The sequence below is a fragment of the Thamnophis elegans genome, chromosome 2 (genome assembly GCF_009769535.1).
Source record: "Thamnophis elegans isolate rThaEle1 chromosome 2, rThaEle1.pri, whole genome shotgun sequence".
Taxonomy (NCBI): domain Eukaryota; kingdom Metazoa; phylum Chordata; class Lepidosauria; order Squamata; family Colubridae; genus Thamnophis; species Thamnophis elegans.
Window position 1 is genome coordinate 36,468,792 of NC_045542.1, and position 22,096 is coordinate 36,490,887.

The window sequence follows — 22,096 nt, forward strand, 5'->3', positions numbered from 1 at the left end:
TTGATGAATGTATTCTATTTTATTTTTCTTTATGTACACTGAGAGCTATGCACCAAAGACAAATTCCTTGTGTGTCCAATCACACTTGGCCAATAAAGAATTCTATTCTAGTCTATTTTGGGAGAAAAGATAATAGTTTGAAAAATCACCAAGTCGGATGCTTCTTTCCTCAGAATATTACGTATAACTCCCCACCACCTCTTTTGTTTTTGCAATCCCTATGAACAAATGACCTGCCTTAGTCTGGAGGGAAAAAACACCAAGCGACCCGAGGGGGAGGGGCAATAATATTGAATCCGCAGGGAGAGCATCCAGGCATCTCCCCCGTCCCACAAACCTTGCTCTGAAGCGATAGCTATGGTTTAAAACCCTGGCGCTAATTTCAAGTCAAATCCCACTCTTGGGATGGCCGTCCCTTCCCTTCCTTGAAAGCAGCGGCTTGCGGTCACCGAGACCGACCGCCTCTCCACCCTCGAGAGGTGCACGCTGAAGGTATCTAACTGCAGAGCCGAGGCGAGAGGGAACTCCTTCGTGCTGATGTCAGGCGTGGCGTAGAGGCTGCCTCGCCAGAGGGTGTGATTGCGTTTGGCTGAGCTTCAGACAGCCCTCTATCTTCTCCGGCTAACTTCCCGGCGCTGAGGCGGGCTGCGGGGACAAGGTACTGTGCGGACCCTCCCGCTCGCTTTCTCTCTCTTTCTCCCCCCTCTCGCCTTCCTCGCGTGCTCGAGGACGAAGGCTGCAGGCGCGCGGCGAAGGAAAGGCGTCCAACCCGGACTACTTGTCGGGGGCGGGAAAATGGGGGGCGGGGGAGGGGGCGAAGTTGGAGAAGATGCAAAACGCGGCCGTTTTCGGGACCGGCCGGGGGCGCCTTTTGGCGGCAAGAGGAATTCTTGAGGCAAGGCGTTCGAGCCCCAGATTATCCTCGCCGAAATAGTTGCGAGGGGCTGGAAGGAAACCCGTGCAAAGGATTGTGAGGGGCTCATTTGCCCTTCCCGCTTCCAACTCTTTTTCGCTAGCCCGTCTGTCTTCCAGGAGGAGGGAGGGAGCGCGGCGGCGTATGAGTGTGTGTGTGTGAGTGTGACTTCCGAGAGGTTGCAATCTAGGAAGGCTTTTTAAAAAAATATTATTGTTTAAAAGGGGTTCCTTTAAAGTATGTACGATAGGCAGGTCCTTGAGGAAGCCAGCAGACGGCTTCTTATTTTAGCCGGGAGGGAGGGAGGGAAAGAGGGAGAAAAAGAAAGAGAACTTTGTATGCTGAGAGAAAGAAAAGATGGGTATAGAAACTGCAGGGTACCGTCTCGGGTGATTCACCTCGGACTGCCTTGCAAAAATGGCACTCAGTGTTGCCCCAAGAAACGGTGCGAACGCAAACTTTCTTCGCTTTTCAAACCGCCCCTCCCCGCCCTCTTAAGAGGAAGGAAAACTATTTTAATCCAAGCTTGTGGTGGGTTGGTGAACGCGGCGGGTTGGGTGCTTTTCAACGTGGCCGTTGCCCTGCCTGCTGGTGTCAGCAGCGGGTGCTTCTTTCAAGGCTCTGCGGCTTTTATCTGACCCCGGGGAAGAAGGCCTGCCTGGCTTCATTTCCTGTAAGTGGGCGTCGATTATTTGGATGTATTGAGGATACCATGGCACACAGTGTTGCATGCCTCAGTTTACAAGCATGGAACACGATTCTGTGCTGAGCATGTTTGGGCTCTTTCCACTTGGCTGTATCTGTCTCTGCAATGCGGGAGATAATTACCCCCCTCCCCAATTAACGCCTAGGTAATTTATCCTTACCAAAATAAAAAATAAAAGTGCACAATTGGAAGAAGTGCTTGCTATTTTTTCAGCCTAAATAATGGTGGAGTCTCTTCCTAGGGCTAAGAAGATAAGCGATGCCCTGCTTGGTCCAGATGGATCCCTAACCCATCTTGTGCTGCAGTCTGGTGTGACAGTAGCCAACCAGCTGCCCACAGAAGCCCATTAGTCTCCAAGCAGATGGCCTTCAGAGGCAAATTAAAGTTAAGAGCCTTTGATGGCCATGAATTCCTCCAACTGCTTTTTTGAAGGGAACCAAATCAATTGGTCACCAGCACCACGTCTCTTGACTCTGCATACAATAGGATTTGAGGAAAAACAGCCTTTTTTTTTTGGAGGGGGGTGTCAGTAGGATTTATTCCATAGTCCACATTACAGAAGTGTCAAGAGTTTTCTCTAGTTTTCCTTTCTGAAGATACTTAAATGTGGAAATGTTGTAAGAGACAGCGGTTTTTGAGTAACTATCTTGCATTATTTGACTACAGCCTTTCTGCTAGTCTAAAAATGATAGACAGTTGAGTTTCAGTGTACACCTCTGCTCAGGCATGGGGAAATTCCCTCGACCCCTCCTCACCAAAACGTTTTAGAAGGAATTTGGGGAATTTGCAACAGAAGGAGCCTTATTCTTTGAGCACTGAGTGAAAAGGCCATATATGTCAGTTAGGTGGCAGAAAATTCTAAGTTTTAATTAGCATGAGCCTCCTCAGTTATCTTCGCCACCTGTGTTTGGCAAAGAAAGATGATTTTGTGTAGACTATAAAAAGGCTCCCCTCGCACATATGTACTAGCCGTTCCCGACTGTAGGGGGCAGTGCTCATCTCTGTTTCAAAGCCAAAGAGCCAACACTCTCTGAAGACGTCTTTGTGGTCACGTGGCCGGCATAATTCAATGCCGAAGGTGCACAGAACGTTGTTACCTTCCCACCAAAGGTAGTCCTTATTTTTCTACTTGCATTTTTACATGCTTTCAAACTGCTAGGTTGGCAGAAGCTGGGACAAGTAACAGGAGCTCACTTGGTTACGTTGCGCTAGGGATTTGAACCGCCAAATTGCTGACCTTTCTGATTGACAAGCACAGCATCTTAGCCACTGAGCCACCACATCCCTTTTGTGTAGACTATAGCAAGCTTAATAAGAAAACAGCCAAACAGCTCTCTTGTACTTTGCACTGATGACCTGATGGAGCAACTTTGGACAGCCAAATACATTTGAGTTGGCCAAAGGATACTGACAAAGATCCTTGTCAGAAAGTGGCATGAAGAAGACAGCCTACATCATGCACCATAAGTTGTGATGTATAAATTTAACATTTTCCTGCTTGGTCTTTCCTAAAACTGATTCCTGAGGTGCTCAAGGATTTCATTGACTTTCTTCTTCAAATCAGCCTTGATTCCTGGCAATTGCCTGGACAGATTCCTACAGTTTTCTTGGCAAGATTTCAGAATGACAAGAAGCCATTGTACTCTTTCCTATGTCAGAGAAAACGTGGCTGATTCAATGTCACCCATCTGGGCTTCGTGCCTAAGGTGGTACTAGAACTCACAGTCTCCTAGTTTCAAGCCAAGTGCCTTAACCACACCAAACTGGCTGTCCCTAAATCACTGTGCCATGGCATATTTAGATAACGTGTCCATCTTTTCAACTACCTGAAAGCATAGCTGGAACAACTAGAAATGATTTCCACACTTATCAGAGATACCAGGTTCATTATCTGGAGGCCAAGATGTTCACAATTGATCTAAATCAGATAATTGGATAGGTCATTTTGTTATATCTCCTTTGTTAGGGAAGGAACAGGTTATCTAGGAATGCTCTGCCCCAACAAGAAAAAGCAGGTGGGGTTTTTCTTGGGATTAGCTAATTACTACAGGAATTAATGCCAAGGAAGTCACTCACAAGACTGTTGCTGTAGTATAATATGATGGTGAAGACCAGGGGTGTCAAACTCGATTTCATTAAGAGCCGCATCAGAGTTGTGTTTGACCTTGGGGGGACGGGGTGGGCATGGCCATCTCGACTTCACTCCTGTCAGGACACCTGTGGTGGCCCGAGCACCCTGCCAGCGAAAATAGGCTCTCGAGCTCTGGGTTCGGCTGTCACGGCCTCCTGCCACCCTCTGCCAGTAAAAATGGAGCGTGCAGCCCTCCCAAGCTCGGTTTTCACTGGCAGAGGGTTGCAGGAGGCTGTGGCAGCTGAAAACGGAGCTCGGGAACCTGTTTTCACTGGCAGAAGCACTGCGAGCCAATCTTTTGCTGTTTCCAGGACAGCCCTGTGGGCCAGACCTAAGTACCCTGCGGGCCGGAATACGGCCCCCGGGCCTTGAGTTTGACACCCCTCGTGTAGACTGAGGAGTGCCAGGTTGCAATTGCCTCAGCAGTTGTCTGATGTTATGAGGTCTAGACTTTTCTGTGTTAGCCATTGATGCCTCAGCAAGGGTTAGTGAGACAGAGTTAATGCAAGTGGTGCAAAGGAGCCGTGCTCTTCATCTGGTGATGATATAATGTCAGAGAGGAAATCACATTGATTTGCATATGAAAAGGAATGTGATGCCATCGTCCGTACCCTTGAGAAGTTAACTGCTTGCCAGATCTATGGGGCCATTGTTTTGAACCATCCATCTCACATTGAAGTGGCTGAAGTATATCCAACACAAGAAGATGTTTGTACATGGAGTCTTTCTCTACAGAAGAGTGTATTAAATATATTCCATGGAGAATGATCACACTGCCAGATGTGTTGCCCAGGAAGTCAATAACTCATAGTGGAAAGTAGAAGAAAGGTTGACCAAATAATGGAACGATAGCGTTTATAGGCTATCCCAATTCATTTTCTCTGTATAATGTTCTAAGGGGTGTCAAACTCATTGTCATCATGTGACATATTGTGACTCCCCCCCCCACTTTGCTAAAATGAGGCGATTGTGGCCAGTGCGTGACGCATCTGGGCCACAGGCCATAAGTTTGACACCCCTGTTCTAAGTGTTACCATAATATTCTTTCATGAGACTTCATGACAAGTTCATGAGAACTTTTAGGAGTTGTAAGTTGTTGCTTTTTTAAAAAAACAGCTTTTGCTCCCTAGCCTACTTTTAAAACTAGGGGTGTTTTGAATAACCAACCTCGTTGTCAACACTGCAGCTTCACTGCCAGTCTAACTACCACACTGTATTTGAGTTTGAATACCTACTCCCAAGTATGGAAATTCGGGCGGTTTCCTCGTCCTCTTCCCTACTTGAAAAAGGATTGTTCTTTTAAAATGCGAAGACAGTACTCTGGGGATATTGACCTAGATGTTTTTGTGCTTGAGCTGGAGAAACAAGTGTAATGTACCAGCCCCCGAACTTTTTAATTTTTTTTATTACTTTATTGTTTTTAAAACAGTGATAAAAATGGGAATAAAATTTAAAAAAGAAAAGTATATAGATTAATACAATATGGGATTCATTTGCACAAAATACAGTAGTTTTAAAAAGGATAGTTATATAAATGTATATGAAATAGGTGTGCGAATATTAATTGCATTAGATAACTATATATAGAATTGTAACTTTTTACTGCTAAAATGATATATTGTAGCTCCCCAGCAGCTCTGATAAATGCTTGCAATTAAGTCAAGCTGCTGGAAGTCCAAAGAAAAAGAAAGAGAAAGCTTTGCTTCAGGATTCAGGTTGTCTCTTAGACAGCTGCTTTAATTAAAGATCATGTTAAGTTATATATCTTTCTTCATTCATTTTAAATTGTGTTTCAGATTTCAATTTCTCTTAATTTCTTAGGAGCTGATATATAAAATCATTAACTTATACTTGTCCTAGTCAAAACCATCTTATGATCTACTAAGAACGTTGAACATATTTTTGAAAATTGAGCTTCCAAAAGCGTGTACTTTGAATTACATTGTTAAAATAAAGTTTGATTTTCTTTATCACATATTAGATTGGTTTAAATCCCAAAGAAGGTGAAAAGAAGGGCTGAAAACATCAATTTCAAACCTTGTCTATGCTACAGGAGAAGCATGTTGCCTTACAATTTTTTAAAAATATTTTATTTGGAAGAATGGCACTCATTTTCTCTTGTAATTCAACACTTCTACGTTTTTTCTGAAAACAGATTTTTCTGTACTGTGACTTTTAATTGTAAGTACCAGAAATTTTTTGTCTGGGCATATGCAATATTCTATAATTTAGACTAGATGAACAGTTAAAAATTAATTTTCATGTATTTATGAGGGCTATTATCAACATTTAATTGAATAGTTATGTTGAGAAGCAGGTAGATCAAGTTATATGTCTCAGAAGCGGCCTTGAATAATTACTGTATATTTTTAAATTTAATGTGCATCAAGTGAGAATTACATTATAAAGTGGTTTAAATAGTGAATATTTCTAACAATTAGAAACAAAATCTTTAATATAAACCTGTTGGGATCACAGCTAAAAATTTTAAGCCAGAAGTGATCAAATTGAGACATTATTAGTTAGCATTAAAATCTATCAAGGCTGCCATAAAAAAGAACCAAGCTATAATTCGTAGCTTCCTGGAGTGAATTGGAGTGGTTATAAAACAAGGCTTTCAATTTATTATCGGATTCACATTCTGTATTTTGGATGAACCTGCAAGCATTGTTCTGATAATTCAGAAATTCTTGAAATATTACGAGTCATCTAGGTGGTAAAGCCAGAATAATAGCTGTGTTATTGCATGATTACAAAACAGTGTAGAAGAAGGTTGTTGTAAATAATCTCACAAGGTTTAAAGTATATTGCCTGATCTTGCAGAAGTGGATCTTGAATGTTTCTTTTTAAGATGCAGCTGCTCAGGATAGAGCCTTGTAAGATTTCATTGTTGTTGTTGTTGTTGTGTTGTTGTTATACTTTATTCATTAAGCATGAAACTCAGTCAACTGAACATTCAAAAATGCATCACAAATACCATTGACTGGTACTAATGGTTGATATGGGTTGCTGCCAGTGTCCTTGGTATCAACCAAGTACCTTCTTAAAATATACCATGTTCCGAGTAGCACAGTTTTTTGCAGTTCCGCTGCTGTTATCGCAAGAAGTTGCAATTTCTTGATGTGTTTTATAAAATTCTTGGACATGGTACCAAGATGACAATGAGTATCACTTTTGACAAATTATTATTGTTGTTGTTATTCTATTCCTCCCAAAACTTCATACTTACAAATCTGGAAAACTTCACAACTAGGATGTGATGTTTATTTGGGGGGAAGGGGTATTTATTTTTTCTGTCTCTCTCTCTCTCTCTCTCTCTCTCTCTCTCTCTCTCTCTCTCTATCTATCTATCTATCTATCTATCTATGCATATGCATGTGTTACATATTTTGTAAATATGATACATTTGATTGAGGTCTGGTGTGGTGGAGATAGGCAAGACATGGAATTATAAAAATTCATCTTTAGGTCTAACACATTAGTATTCACCAAAAATAATGTCCAGTTTCTTATAAAGTGTTCCTGCTATAATACAGCAATAGCAGTAGCACTCAGACTTATATATCACTTCATGGTGCTTTACAACACTGTCTAAGCCAGGGGTACGCAACCGCCGTTTGGAACCGGGGTGGGAGGCAGAATTGGATGGTATGCATGTGTATGCCCACTGCTTATGCAAATGGAGCAGGGATGGGATGCTGCCGGCATTACTGCCAGTTCGGTGTGCGCAAAAATGTTGTGGAATTCATGAGTATAATTAGAATTACAACGAAAACTTTGTGGTTTTTTTTTAATTGTAATATAAGGCTTGGCATATTTTTAATTGTTTAAATGTTTCCTAGAATTAGAAAACTTTTTTGTACAGATGGAAAAAACTAGGGAACAATTCATTTGAATAGAAAGTCTCGGCATTCAGAAACAAAATCTAAGGCATGGGTATGCATGTGGACCCAAAGAGGAGGTTCTTTGCATGGACAGAGATGGAAATTGTTAAGTATAAATATTTTTTTGTATTGAAACAAGCAAACAGCAAATGGATTGGAGACATCGTTTATTATACAGGAGCATCGTTGATACTAGTGATTAGTTCCAGGGTTCCATAAAAAATTAAATTGGGCTGCAAAACAACTAAAACCAAGAGTTTTGATCTGACCTGGCAGATAAGGATTAAAACAGCCAGTGACAAGAGTTTACAAAGCAAAGCTGTTTTGATCCCAGGACTAGATTACAGTCCAATGGTGAGATTTATTTCAGAGGCAGCAAACCCATCACATAGTTACACCAACTAACTCCACAGGTGACTGGTACAAAAGTGATGACATGAAAATGATAAAATGTGCATTACCATGTCATGACACATGACCTGGCCTTTTGTATCTGAATCCTGGTAGTGGGTACACATACATAGATTATGCTGGTTTGTATTGCATTATAGGGCATAGACATCATAATTTCCTGTCCTTTTAAGTCAGATCCAAGTTCTGGGCATTTGCCAACTTCCTCTTCCCCAAGAACACCCTTATTTCCCTTTATGACAGAGTCTATGATGTCTAATGCTAAATGTATGGTTTGGATTTCAGTCCCCATCAATGTGGCCACAAGCCAGTTATGGTAGCTATAGTCTAGAACTCCAAAGAATATCAGGTTGTCTACTGATCTAAAAAAAAAGTGAATTAATTATTCACTTCAGAATACATTAACTCAAGGGGCCTGCTTTTTTTCATGTGTAAGGTTGTTCTTGCTTTTGAATGATGTGACCTTACAGTCCAAAATCTGGATGGAGGTGAACAAAAATGATTTGAATCAAAAATGATTTAAATAAATGTTCCCAATGTATTTCTTCAGGCTCATTAAAAATTACAGGTTGGTAACACTGGGAGAGATTCTGGGGTTGCTATGCTGTTACCACTGGTTATATGTTTCTGCATCAGTTCTTTCCAAACTCCCTCTTTTGATCTGGAGTTGTTATCCTTTGTTCTCCTATGTTTTGGAAACTATTCTCCAGGTGCTATTATCAGCACTTTAAATCCTAAAGTTTTTGTACTTTTCTGGTGAGTAAAATTATTTTAACAATAGAATGACACAATAGCATAAATGTGCAAAGCACACATTGAAGGTGCCACTGTCCACCTTCAAAAGTTCCTTTGCCTTTAACCAACTTCTGTTTGTACGTGTAGCCTGTTTGTATCATTTATTGTTCAGCATGTTGAAAGGATAAATGACGAAGAATTTCTTAAAATTGTCACATGGGTAGTGGGAACCTTTCATTACTTACAGCTATTTATAGATAATTCATTATAAATGTAAAGAGAAACTATCTGAGAGCAAATCGATAAACAAAGCCTCTTCCCCCAGTATCTGTTAGTGTGGAATACACTATTAGCTGTTCCAATATTCCTTCTGCCAACATTAAAATTAAATAAAAACTGGCTGGACAAACAAGAAGGAGACTTCCAAATGTTGCTGGAATAAGGAGGAGACATGCTTTTGATTTCTTATTCTTACAGTGTTTCATGACTCTATTGGGTAGTTTGTTTTGCCTGTTGTGCCTTTTGTCTGATGAACTGATATCCTACGATGAAGGACAGATTAAAAATACTTTTAACAATAGATCAATATTATGAGAGGATCTGAGCCACAGAGATGACATGCTTCGTAATACAGCATTATATTTAGTGCTTGTGCACAGCGATCAGTTTATTCCACTTTCTGCTAATTAGAACACCAGTGTCAGTCACAGGTTCTTTTGCAGGAATAAACAACAACAATCCTTTGATCTATCAAAAGAGTATGTCTTAAGCTCACTTCTAACCTAAAGGGGAGTTAAAATTCAAGAAAGGTGGCATGCAGCCTTCCTTTCTCCATAATTTAATACGAGGTGGGGAAAATTGACAGATTTACCCCAGAAGGGAACAAGAAACAGAAAAATTAGAAGGGGATTGTGATTGCAGAGTATAAAAGAGTTTGGTTTTAAGTGATAATAGCAATGTTGGAAAAAGTGTGTGTAGGTCAGTGACAGGCATGCATAGCTGATAACATTTTGTGTGAACTAAACACTAGTTAAAGTTTGTGTTTTTTTCCCCTCAAGAATGTTTAATAAAAAAGACTTATAATAAACATTTTGTGGCAAACATCTGAAAAATGATGACTATTCAATCATGTAATTTGCAGGTGAGCTGGAACTGCAGTCAAGAAACATCTCTGCAAGATGGGAAAGGCTGCATTGTTGAGTTGCAGTGTGATTTACAGGGGATTAGCAATAACTATATTTTGCCATATCAAAGCGGTGTTAAAAGAGTATGCATGTCCCCAGATTCATTTTAAATCAAACAAACTATTAAATTGGATGTGGTGAAGTCTATGCACAATATTTTTAGAGTGATTCCTTGTAAATGTGCTTGTTTGCAAACATTTTTCGTTAATTGCTGGACTTTTTGTTTCTAAACAATACTAAGAATCCTGATACAGTGCGAAGAATAAATTAGGGTTTATTTTTATTGCCCATCTTCAGTATTAAACTAATGTTTTGTGTTTTTCTGGCTGTAACTTTAAAAAGTCATTTGCAGATTTCTGAAATTCTAATTGGAATCCAGTGGATCGTTGAAAGCACATCTTGTGCCTCGTGTTCTACATTATCCATCTGTGCCCCAGATTGGATACCGTTGGAGTCCAAGCGTTTTGATTTTTTAAAATATGTATTCCCCATTTACTTTAGTTGTATTGATTTATTTACTGTTATATTATATTCATATTCCTTTTGATTCAACAGCCATCTCATCCAGGAAGGTTGGCAAAAAACCAATTGATGTTATACCGATCTATATGTTCAGCTGCTTACTCAGACTAGACTGGGGAGCTGCTTATTTTTTTGTCATTTAGTTCCATTTGCGACACAGGAAAAGCAATAAGAAATGTTAATCTATTCTATTCAACACCAATGATCCATGTTCTGTATTTTTTATTTAAAAATTATCCTTTGAAAGTGACAGAGAAATAAGCAGATATTTTGCAGATATCAGTATCTTGTGTGTCAATTCAGTTTGAGGCGAAACGGAATCCCCTTTACTAGATGACTGTATTATTTAAAAATATCCATAGGAGATAAAACCCTAGACATCTCATCATCATTTTGCCTATTGACTTGATTTCTGAAAGCTGCAATAGTAGAGTTAACTACCTTTGTCAAAGTCCATTTTTACCAAGAAATAGGAGAATGTCCTTGGACAAAGATCAATGAACTTTACAATTTCAAATGCAATTATTTTTAATTTAGGTATATAAAAGAACTTCCCGTTCAAAAATTAACTCAAAAACCAAATGGTTCTAATCTGTCAAAGACAAAATTATCATTAAATCAGAAGTGGATGTATCAAGACTTATAAATAATATGGACATCTGGAATCTTACTTCACATATAAAGACTTTGCAATCCAGCATTCAGACTATATTTGGATTGGGTGAAAGTACGACAAGCAGCAGCAGTGATCTGATGAAAAATGGAATGTATTGAATGGAACAGGACATGACAACTCGTAGGTAGGAGATATATGTGTTTCCAAAGACCTAAAATAATTGGATTTGTTTTTGGATGTTCTTTCTGTAGTATTTGGGGAAGACTTAGCTCTAATACAAAGAAAGGTGGAGAGAAAGAGAAGAAAACAGTAGCAGCAAGGTGGATGGCTCAGTTGCAGTGGGTGCATCATTGAAACACCTGACCAACCAGGTTAGAAATGGATTGATGAAAATCTATGTAGTTGCCAAGAATCAAGACTGAATCGATAGTACTTACTTAAGCAAGCATAAGCGTGTATTTTGAAAAGCTGATTATGGAAAAAAGAACCTAACTTTCCAGTTTTTCCATTCCTAAATATTATGGTTTTCTTTATTGAACATAAACAGTGATTGAGAACCTTTTCGACACCGAGTGCCCAAACCGGAACACATGTGTGCGTGCACGCCGGAGCCTGGAAGCTTGGAAGACCAGCTGACTGGAACACATGCGCATGTGCTGGAAACCAGAAGAGCAGCTGGCGAGGGCACACGTTCCCAAAGAGAGTGCTCTGCTTGCCACAGGTTCGCCATCACGGTCCTATAAACTTTTATGTCCCAGGATTACCCTTGGGTAGGTAGCCTGCTGTGCCAAAAACGGGAAACAGCTATGTGGCTCTTTCTCATTTGGAAGCTTAATTCATGAAAACTGGAAAAGATGGGAGAATCCAGCGATCGTGGCTGGGAGTAGAGAATCAGCCATAGGGATATTTTGTTCAAGCTGCCTTCCATGAAGCTAGCATGACGGTCTGACTTTCTGCCACGTCAGAGATAAAGGTGGTTGTAAAAAATGTCAACAGAAGATTGTTTTCTTTGTCCAAGGAAACATCTGTTCTCTCTTTCAAATTGTGCAGAGTCCATACAGGGATCTAATAAGCTCAGGTGTGTTTGTTCTGGAATTACAATTCTTTCTTAAGGTGTGCCTATTTCCTGAGTGATGGACATTGAAGTCAAAGGAAGAAAGGAATTGTAGTTTAACATCTACTTGTAGCTTGTCAGACTTTGAACTTTCCTGATGGATGAAGGTGCAACGTGTTGTATTTCATACTTGCCTTTCCCAATATGAGTTACATTGGCTGAAGTGTGTGAGGGGGGTGGGAAAGTAATTGTGTAGGGAGATATATAAGAAGAGGAAGGAGAAAGGAATGGTCATTGCCTGACCTTGTTTTAAGACCAAAGCTCTGAAAATATGTGTATCAGGGAAGTAGGAACAGCATGACAAGAACAAAGGGAAGAAATCCTGTGTGTAGTTTAGATATAAGGTAGAATGCACTGGAGGTTATGGACATAGAAAGAATGAAAGATAATGGATTCGGGGACATGTCTTCTCAGAAAAAGGCTTTTCTCTTCTTCCTTTCTTTTTTTAGGAGTGTGCAGTGTTTGGGATTTACTTCAGAAAAGATAGTTTGGGGTATGTGGGTGTGCAAATGCAAATTCATTAAATTCTGATCCCCCCCCTGCCCAGGAACATGTGGCTGCTGCAGGGAGGTACGCATGTGCTCAGAAGGAATTTTTAAGAGACGTATCTAAAGCACTGCACTTTTAGTGGTTTCTGCATAATTAGAGGAAAATCCCCCCCTGCCCGATAATCAAAGTTTGTAAACAAAAAGAAAAACATATTTTTAAAAGAAAGTCCGCAATTGCTTGAGAAGGTCTGGGAAGCTTTGAGAATAAAAAATACACTAAGATGTCAGTTGAGGTGACACAAATTGGAGGTGGAAGAAAATGGGAATTGGTGCTCCAACACTGTTCGTTGAGAGAATCTTCTGGAGGTAGTAATTAAAGAGAGGATGAGTGTGTGTGTGTGTGTGTGTGTGTGTAGAATTATGTGCCACAAGGATAAAAAAATCCCATATTTGCATTTTATATATAGTTCTTTCAGTAAGCAAAACAAGGACTCTTTAGAAACTCCCCTTTATTGCTTCTCTCTCCCACATTGTTGAATAACAATAAAACAATAAAATCCAAATTCTCATGTTGTATAATAGAGCAGGAGAAACAGGTGGGAGACAGAATGGAATATAAAATAACAGTTGGAAGAGACCTTGGCGGTCTTCTAGTCCAACCCCTGCTCACGCAGAAAGTCCTATTCCATTTCAGACAAACGGTTGTCCAATCTCTTCTTAAAACTTCCAGTGTTGGAACGTTCCCAACTTCTGGAGGCAAGTTGCTCTACTGATTCATTGTTCTAAGTATCAGAAAATAGCTATCCCCATTCCAGCAACCGCTCTTTATATATTTTAGCCTCCAGTCCCCTAATCATGTTTGTTGCTCTTCTATGCACTCTTTCATCTAGGTGTGGTCTTAACAAGGCATTATAAAATGGCATCAGCATTTCACATGATGTTGATTAATGCAGCCTAGAACTGCATTGACTTTTTTGGCAGATGCACCACACTGTTGGCTCATGTTTAGGTGATAGTAGATCCCTCTTACAATTACTACTGTTGAGCCAGGTGCCACCTATATTATACCTGTGCATTTGGCTTTTCTTGTCTAAATGTCGAACCTTACTTTTTTCACCATTGAATTTCCTTTTGTTAGATAGGGCCCAATGTTCAAGTCTGTCAAGATCCTTCTCTATCTTAAGCCTATGTTCTGGAGTGTTGGCTATTCCTGCTAGCATGGTGCCATCTGCAAATTTGATGAGCACCTCATCTATCGCCTCATCTAAATCATTGATGAAGATATTGAAGAGTACTGGGCCTAAGACAGAGCTTTGGGTACCCCACTGCATACTTCCTTCCATGTAGATGCAGTTTTATTGAGAACTATACATTGAGTGCGGTTGTTCAGCCAGTTATGAATCCATCTGGTGGTGATGCTGTCTAACCCACATTTTTTCTAAATTATGAAGTAGTAGCTTGTGGTTTACTTTATCAAATGCTTTAATAAAGTCCAAGTAAATTGTATCCACAGCATTTCTCTAGTCCACTAATGATGTCATTTTGTCAAAGAATGCAATAAGATTTATCGGGCATGATTTTGACAAAGCTATGTCAGATTTTGGTTATAATTTTGTTTGCCTCTAGGTGTTCACAGATTTGTTGCTTAATTACCTTTTCCAGAATCTTCCCAGATATTGATGTAATGCTGATACAGTAGGGCTATAGTTTCCTGGATTCATTTTCTTTTCTTTTCTTTTGAAGATGGGAACCACACCAGCTCTTTTCCAGTCCTTCGTCACAGTGGTTAGAGCCATGGTGACGCAGTGGTTAGATTGCAGTACTGCAGACTACTTCTGCTGACTGCTGACTGACTGCAATTTGGCAGATTGAATCTCACCAGACTCGACTCAGCCTTTCATCCTTCTGAGATGGGTAAAATGAGGACCCAATTGTTGGGGGCAATATGCTGACTCTGTAAAGTGCTTAGAGAGGGCTGTAAAAGCACCATGAAGTGGTATATAAATCTTAGTGCTATTGCTATTGCTATTTGGTAGTTCCCCGGTGCTCCAGGATTTTTGAAAGATATGGTTCAGTGGTTCTGAGATCGTATCTGCCAGTTCCTTCAGGACCTTGGGGTGTAATCCATCTGGTCCTGGTGATATGAACTGCGCTGGCTACCTGTTGATCTCCGGGTGCGCTTCAAGGTGCTACTTACCACCCATAAAGCCCTCCATGGTAGTGGATCTGAGTACTTGAGAGACCGCCTCCTGCCAATTACCTCCCTACAACCTATTAGATCACACAGATTAGGCCTCCTCCGAGTTCCATCTGCCAGTCAGTGTCGACTGGCAACTACGCGGAGGAGAGCCTTTTCAGTAGTAACTCCAACCCTTTGGAACGATCTCCCCGTGGAGATTCGCACCCTCACCACCGTCCAGACCTTCCGCACAGCCCTCAAGGCCTGGCTATCCCGTCAGGCCTGGGGATAAAGATTCTAATCCGTCCCCACCCGAATGATGAATGAATGTTGTGTTCTATTTTTACTTATGTATTGTCTCATGTCTTGTCTTGTATTCCCCTCCCCACAAATTGTAAGCCGCCCTGAGTCCCCTCAGGGAAAAGGGCGGCCTATAAATAATAAACAAATCAAATCAAATCAAACTATCTTGAAATTGCAATGCACTACAAGATTATTCTTCTACCACCATCCCAAGAGTTGACAAGATAACGTGAAAGATTGCTGATCATCTTCTGTATATATTTCTAGGTTTACCTGCATCAGGCAGGTTACTGTAATATTTTTCATAAAATTGTTTGATGAGAATAGATCAAAGAGGGACAGGATTAAGGTATGATGCCTATCTAAAGTATCAATGAAACTGGCCCCAACCTTGGTAGCCTTCCAGAAGTCCTACAAACATGGTTATGTCAACAGGCTTGGGGGGTCTTAATGGAGTAGCTACATTGTATCACCAAACATTTTTTCTTCAATGTGTTTTTAAAAATAATATTGATGTTCTTATCATGGAATGTTTAAAGTGTTTCCTTTTTATGATTTTTTAAAAAATTATAACTACCCAGAGTTATGTTTGTCAGGCAGATAGCTTTATAAATGTGAGGAATAAATAAAATAAGGGAACAGGATGGGGATCAGATGAGGAATAAATAAAAAAAACCTATGTGGGGCTCCTTTCATGCAAGATGGGAAATGAATCCATGATTTCATCCATCCATGCCATGTTTTAAATCTGTCTCTCCATCCAAAGCAGTAAATTGTCAGTCATGAATGCAGAACTTGTTTGAGCCGCAACAGGAAACATTATAAGCACTAAATCCCATTGTCTACCTGGTGGCCTTCCTGCCAAGCCCTGGGACTATACTGTGACGTTGAAGCAGCCTCATACTCAAGACTTTGCTGACGAAGTGGTGAAAGAAAACTTGACAAAGGAAAACAACTGAAAAGAAAGAGACGGATTTTCTTCTTCTTTTCTTGCTTGAGTCACCAGTCAGTCATGTGGCTGAGTGAGATTGAAGTCACTGAAAGTGACATGGGATGGTTTGGATTGGATCCCTTTCTGATTTTACAAGGTACCAGCCAGAACAGTGCTCTTTTGATGAAGCTGGTTAAAATAGAACAGAACGGAACAGAACAAAATAGAATAATTGGCCAAGTATGATTGGACACACAAGAAAATTTTCTCCGGTGCATAAGCTCTCAATGTACATGCAAGCAACGTGATAAATCATGATCACAATCATAAAATACAATCATCATAAATCATAAGATACAACCGTGATAGTCATAGGATACTAAATAAAATCAATCAACATATATCATAAGGTACAAATAAAAAAGTTATAGTCATAAGGTGCTAAAGGAATAGGTAACAGAAAGATGAGAAGGATAATAGTAATACAGCCCTACTATGTGATTTAGCAACGTGGTCAAATCTAACCTGAGCTCTCCTAAACTGGTTTTCTGATTCAAGTATGGAGAATCATCTCCCATCATTAAATTAAATAAGACTGAAATGCTAGTCCAAATACAGAAACTGAGATGAGAAACATCTTTACTTCTGAAAGCAAAATAAGAATTGGTCTGGCTCCCATACAAGCAAAGATAATCGTTTCCAACTCTGAAATGGCAGGTGTGACACTGGAAAAAGAAAATTGAAGAGAGATCCTAGGTTTTAAATAATTTCCTCAACACTGTCAGGCTATTTACTAAGTCTGCATTACTATTACTATTAATCTTCTCATCGTTCCTATCACCCATCTCCTCCCACTTATGACTGTATGACTGTAACTTTGTTGTTTGTATCCTTACGATTTATATTGATTGTTTTCTTATTAGTATGATTGATTACTTAATTGTAACCTACGGTTACCATTAAGTGTTGTACCTTATGATTCGTGACAAATGTATCTTTTCTTTTATGTACACTGAGAGCATATGCACCAAAGACAGATTTCTTGTGTGTCCAATCACACTTGGCAAATAAAGAATTATATTTCACTCTGCTGCATTCTCAAACCACCCTCTGCCTTCCGGTGAAGGAAAATATCAGGAGACTTCATGGGAGTCAATTAGGTGGCCACCCTTGCTACTTCCATCATCTCTCCTTATTCACCATCTTTAGCAGGCAGATAGGGCCTTCCAGTATTACTGAGTAGCCCTGGTGCTAATGTTCACTGCACACATTTGGTCCAGTCCAGTGTTTCTCCCTCTCTTACTTTACATTCATTGTGATATCGGCCACAAGAACTATCAGTACCCTGTTTCCTCAAAAATAAGCCCTCTCTGGGTAATAAGCCCAATTGGGTTTTTGAGCGCATGCGCTAAAATAGCCTCTCTCTGAAAATAAGGCCTCCCCAAAAATATTGCAACACAGCAGCAGCCATGAGGTGACAACGCTCGCCGCCTCCTGCACCTCAAAAATAATAAGACCTCCCCAAAATAAGACCAAGCACTTATTTTTTTGGAGGGGGGGTTCAAAAGAAAATAAGACCCCATCTTATTTTCAGGGAAACATGGTATCTCCAGGGACGTGCAGTCACTAGAGGCAAGGTAGGCGGAGCCTCACCAGTCTCCTCAGGAAAAAGAAAGAAATTTAAATATATTTTTTTAAATAATTAAAGCCAAGATAGTTGCTACCAGATTCCAGCTCACAGTGGCTTGGTGTCTGCTTAGTGTTAACCAAAGCAGGAGGTGAGAGAACTCGGGGCCTCTTTTCCATAAGGAATTTTTCGCCTTCTAAAAGTTAATAAAGAGTTAAAAGGCAAAGAAGTTCAGATGGAAAAGAGGCACTAATTCTCCCGCCTCCTGATTTGGAAGCAGCCAATTGTGTCTTCTTGAGCACGCTTACGTTGGGCGGGGCGTGCTTCAGAGGAGAGAGGAGTGGGCGAGAAGGAGGAGGCTGCCTCTTTGCTGCAGACCTGGGTGCCGCTGCCGCCGCCGCCACCACCCCTCCTTCGCCTGGTGGGGCGGTGGTGACGGCAGCAGCAGCGGCTACTTTAAGTGCTCCCTTGTCTCACAGCCGGGGCCGCTCCAGGCCGCCAGCCGCTGACACGTGCTCCTGCAAGAGCCTCTGGGCAGTGCCGGGAGGCCGCAGAGAAGCTTCGCTCCGTTTTTCACTCAGCCTTCCCCCAGAGGCGATCCGGGACTTCCAGCGGCGGAGCTTGGAGAAGCAGCGGACGCAGGCCGGGACAGCGGGGGGGCAGTGGGGCACTTTGCATCGCGGGAGCCACCAAGCGCCTTTGCTGCAGACCCGGGCGCTTGGTTGCTCCCGCGATGCAAATTCCCCCCCCCCCCGCCGAGGCCGACCGCTGCCCTGCTGAGCCTCACCAGGTATCAACCTCACCGCATGTCACTGGGTATCTCATATCTTGATTCACTTCAAGGTGCTGGACCTGACTCGTGGAAGTCAAAGTGAGCATGGCCCTTGTTGCTTGTAGGAAAGAACTGACTGGGATAGCATAGTATTATAGTCATTAATGTGATCAGACTATTTTTGATTGGTCAGAGATGTTTTAAAATGCATGAAAATGTGAAGGCTGCTTCTGTTTGCAGCTCACTAAAGCATCCATATCTGCTTTCATGATGGTGCTGCTGTAGTAGAAGCCTCCCACAGCAACCCCATCATCTTGGGAAAATATATAGTTGCTTTATTGAGTTGCAGATGAGTGCTGAGATTGTGCTTCTGTGCGTTGTGATGACCCTCTTCCTAGCTGATTCTGAAATACGTCCCAGCTTGTAAAGTAGAATCTGATCAGCATGAATTGCCTTGTATACTAAGAACACCTGACTGTGCTGGTCTGGAAGGGGCCAGTATGATAACACAGAAGTGTTATAAGCTTTCTTGGCATTTCCATCAAGAAAGGAAGATGTTAAATCAATTGCAAGCCAAGTTCCCAGCTGGTGGAACTCCACTTACCTGCTGTTCAAGCAGCAGTTTCAGAAATTCATGGCTGTGTGTGACATGACAAGTGTGCAACTGTGTAGCTCCTTACTAATGAGAAAACTGACTCATAGTTGAAGGAGTTTCTCCGCTTGAGTCATTTTCTTTGTGACAGACCTGTTAAGACTAGAGACATTCTCTAATGTATGATTTGTAGTCATGCAGCAGCTGAAATCTTCCAGGTTGTGGAAGGAGCCCTCAGTCAAGAATACCACATCTGGAGGAGAAGGCCAGGCATCCAGGAGATGTTCTATTCCTAGCAACTGCTAAAGTTGCAAAGTAGCATTCCCCTTGGCATGCCCGAGCATGCCAACCTTATCTTGGGATAGCATGAACTAGAGCAATGTTTCTCAAAGTTGGCAGCTTTAAGTTGTTGGACTTCAACTCCCAGCATACTGGCTGGGAATTCTGGGAATTGGAAGTCCACATGTCATAAAAGCTGCCAACTTTGAGGAACAGTGGAAGTGGAGGCATCTACCCATCTAGGCTTCCATCCAGCTACCTCCCCTCCATAGCTTCTCAATGATTTTGTCTGTCTGTGCTGCTTTTTCATTCAGGGGTAAATTGAAGAAACAGAAAATAATGTCTGTATTGAGTTGATTGTTGATTGCAGGTTGAGGTTTGCATCTTACTTGAGGTATAATAGAGTGCTTTCGCTGTAAGAACTTGGGAAAATAATAGCGGGAGTTGGTGGTATTTTAATAATTTTGTCATTGTAATGCCACTTAATTGCCTGAATAGTCCAGTCTTCTTTTGTATTTGGCTACCTAAGTGGGATGTTGAAAATAGTTAAGGACATTCAAAATTTACAATTCTGGAATAGATTGTTCTGGTTTCTGTACAAATGCTCCATTTTTCTGATCTGACTATGAAGTAGACATCTTATTATAGAAGATTTACTTCTGGAAAAGTACTGCGCTATCCCCAAATAGCTAGACTTGCAAGTTCCAAGGGGAAGAAAAATACCAGAACTTTCTCAAGGTTAACAAACCATTCAATCCCTCAATAAATTTTGTATATGAGTTTAAAACATTTTTAAAAAGACTGTATCATAGCAGTTGATGGAATGTTCAGATTGGGAGGTGCTAACCAATTGATAATTGAGAATGTACGATAATTTCAATGTTCGTCCTAGTGTTGGTTCCATTGCCTCAGTGTAAGAACAGAGAACTCTCTGTTTCATCAGTTATTTCTATGTGTATTTTTGTGTATGTTCTCAATTTGTCGTAATAGTATCTTTTGCCATTTTTTTCTGCAAGTTGGCTGGTTAGTAACAGCCACCCCTTACCAAGACCATTCCTTCTCAGTGTAGGGAACAGTACTCTTAATGCATTTGTCAGTAATGCAAGCAGCCTTGAAAGACTGTTGCCATTGAGGGGATTGGTTGAGCATCAGTGCACAAATTAACCATGGGATTGTAAGCAACTAAATTGACTTTAAGTACTAAGGAGGAAAGTGCTACTTACTGTGGCTCCCTTTGTGTTAGTCATTTTACTGTCCTTGGACAGCAGTTTATATGCAATATAAACTCAATATGCAGCTTATTCTTTTTTCCCTGACAATTTCTGAGAAGTAATATAAGCATACATTAGTGCACTGCAATGTACTATTAGGCTGTTCTGAAGCGAACACAGGAGGGTGCTGTTTGAAATGTGTGGGGGCAGAAATATGACAGACTGGAGGTGGTATCCATTATCTGGAAAGTGAGCCAATCGCTTACTTAGGGAATATATTTCCTGTCCGCCTTGACTAAAAAAAGTACTGTAGATCTGAAGTAGTTTTAAAAAATAAACATACCAATAAATTATAAAAATGCCTAAATATAAAATTAAGAACAATACATATATAAAGCTTTATCTCTCACTATTTCATAGCTTTCTGGAAAAAAAAGGATAGATATTTGCTATACTTTAGAAGGCAATCAAAAATTGGATTTTGCAGATATCTGGAGGGAGAAGACTCAGCATTAAGGGGTTCCTCATTGTTTGAGCTACTAATATTATTATTGAAACTTTTAGCTCATGAATCCAAGTAAAAAATAATATGCAGCTTTCTATAGCTGGTCTATAGACTTCAAGTAATTTAAGGATGAGTGTACCATCATCTCAAACTAAGCCAGCCAAAAAAGTAATTAAATTATGACAATTTTGGAGGACCGAAGGAAAAAAATCATTTTAGATTCTCCTTACTCCTGTTTGTCATTTTCTTGCTTTTGTCGAGTTATGCATTTTTACGGCCCACACAATCCCACAAGTGTTAATCAGTTTCAAAGCCTTGAAGTGTGACAGAACAAATTCTATAGCCAGGCATCCTCAGGGACTGCTGTATATTTCAGTTTGCAGACATAGGGAGAAGAGCAACACTGAAGGGGAAGATGAGATAAACATTGAGATTGATCCACTTATAGTAATTGAACTGTTGGGGAACAGGCTCTAGTAGCCCCCAAATGTTGTTTTTCCTGCTTTTAAAGGCAGCCACCTAAGTGACCTATGAAAATATTTTTTTCAGCATTATTGGGCAATCTTTGACTTAATTTGAAGTTCATGGAATCCTTGAAGACAAAAAGAAAACATAATTAAAACAAATCTACATGGGTTGCTTTGAAAGAAATGCATTTATTGGCGGTTTTGAAAAGAAAACGGTGAAGGGGAAGGAGTGGGTGAAAAAACTGACAATTCAGCTTTGCTGTAGTTGAAGTCTAGTGACAGTTGCAGTAGAGGATTGTTACAACTGAGCAATAATTGTACCTCTTCCTATTAATTGGACAGCAAGTTTACCTGCAAGTTGGTGTTTGAATGCTGGTTGTAATGTAACAAATCCATGGACCTAACACAATATATGGGAAGTTTGGATGATGTGTAGCCCTCTAAATGTAGCTCATTTAATTCATTACTGTCAGTAATGTTGCTTAGAGTTGGTGGGAGCCACATGTCAACATCTGGAAGGCCGCAT

The 22,096-nt window shown here is 40.6% G+C and overlaps 1 protein-coding gene across 1 annotated transcript in view; it reads left to right on the forward strand.

Moving 5' to 3' along the window:
* Nucleotides 1–569: 569 nt before the first annotated feature.
* The window catches only part of DGKA (diacylglycerol kinase alpha), an 83,236-nt gene continuing 61,709 nt past the window's right edge, over nucleotides 570–22,096 (forward strand). The window contains exon 1 of the mRNA XM_032212283.1: nucleotides 570–658. The gene's annotated coding sequence lies outside the window, so the exon portion shown is untranslated. The remainder of the gene's footprint in view (nucleotides 659–22,096) is intronic.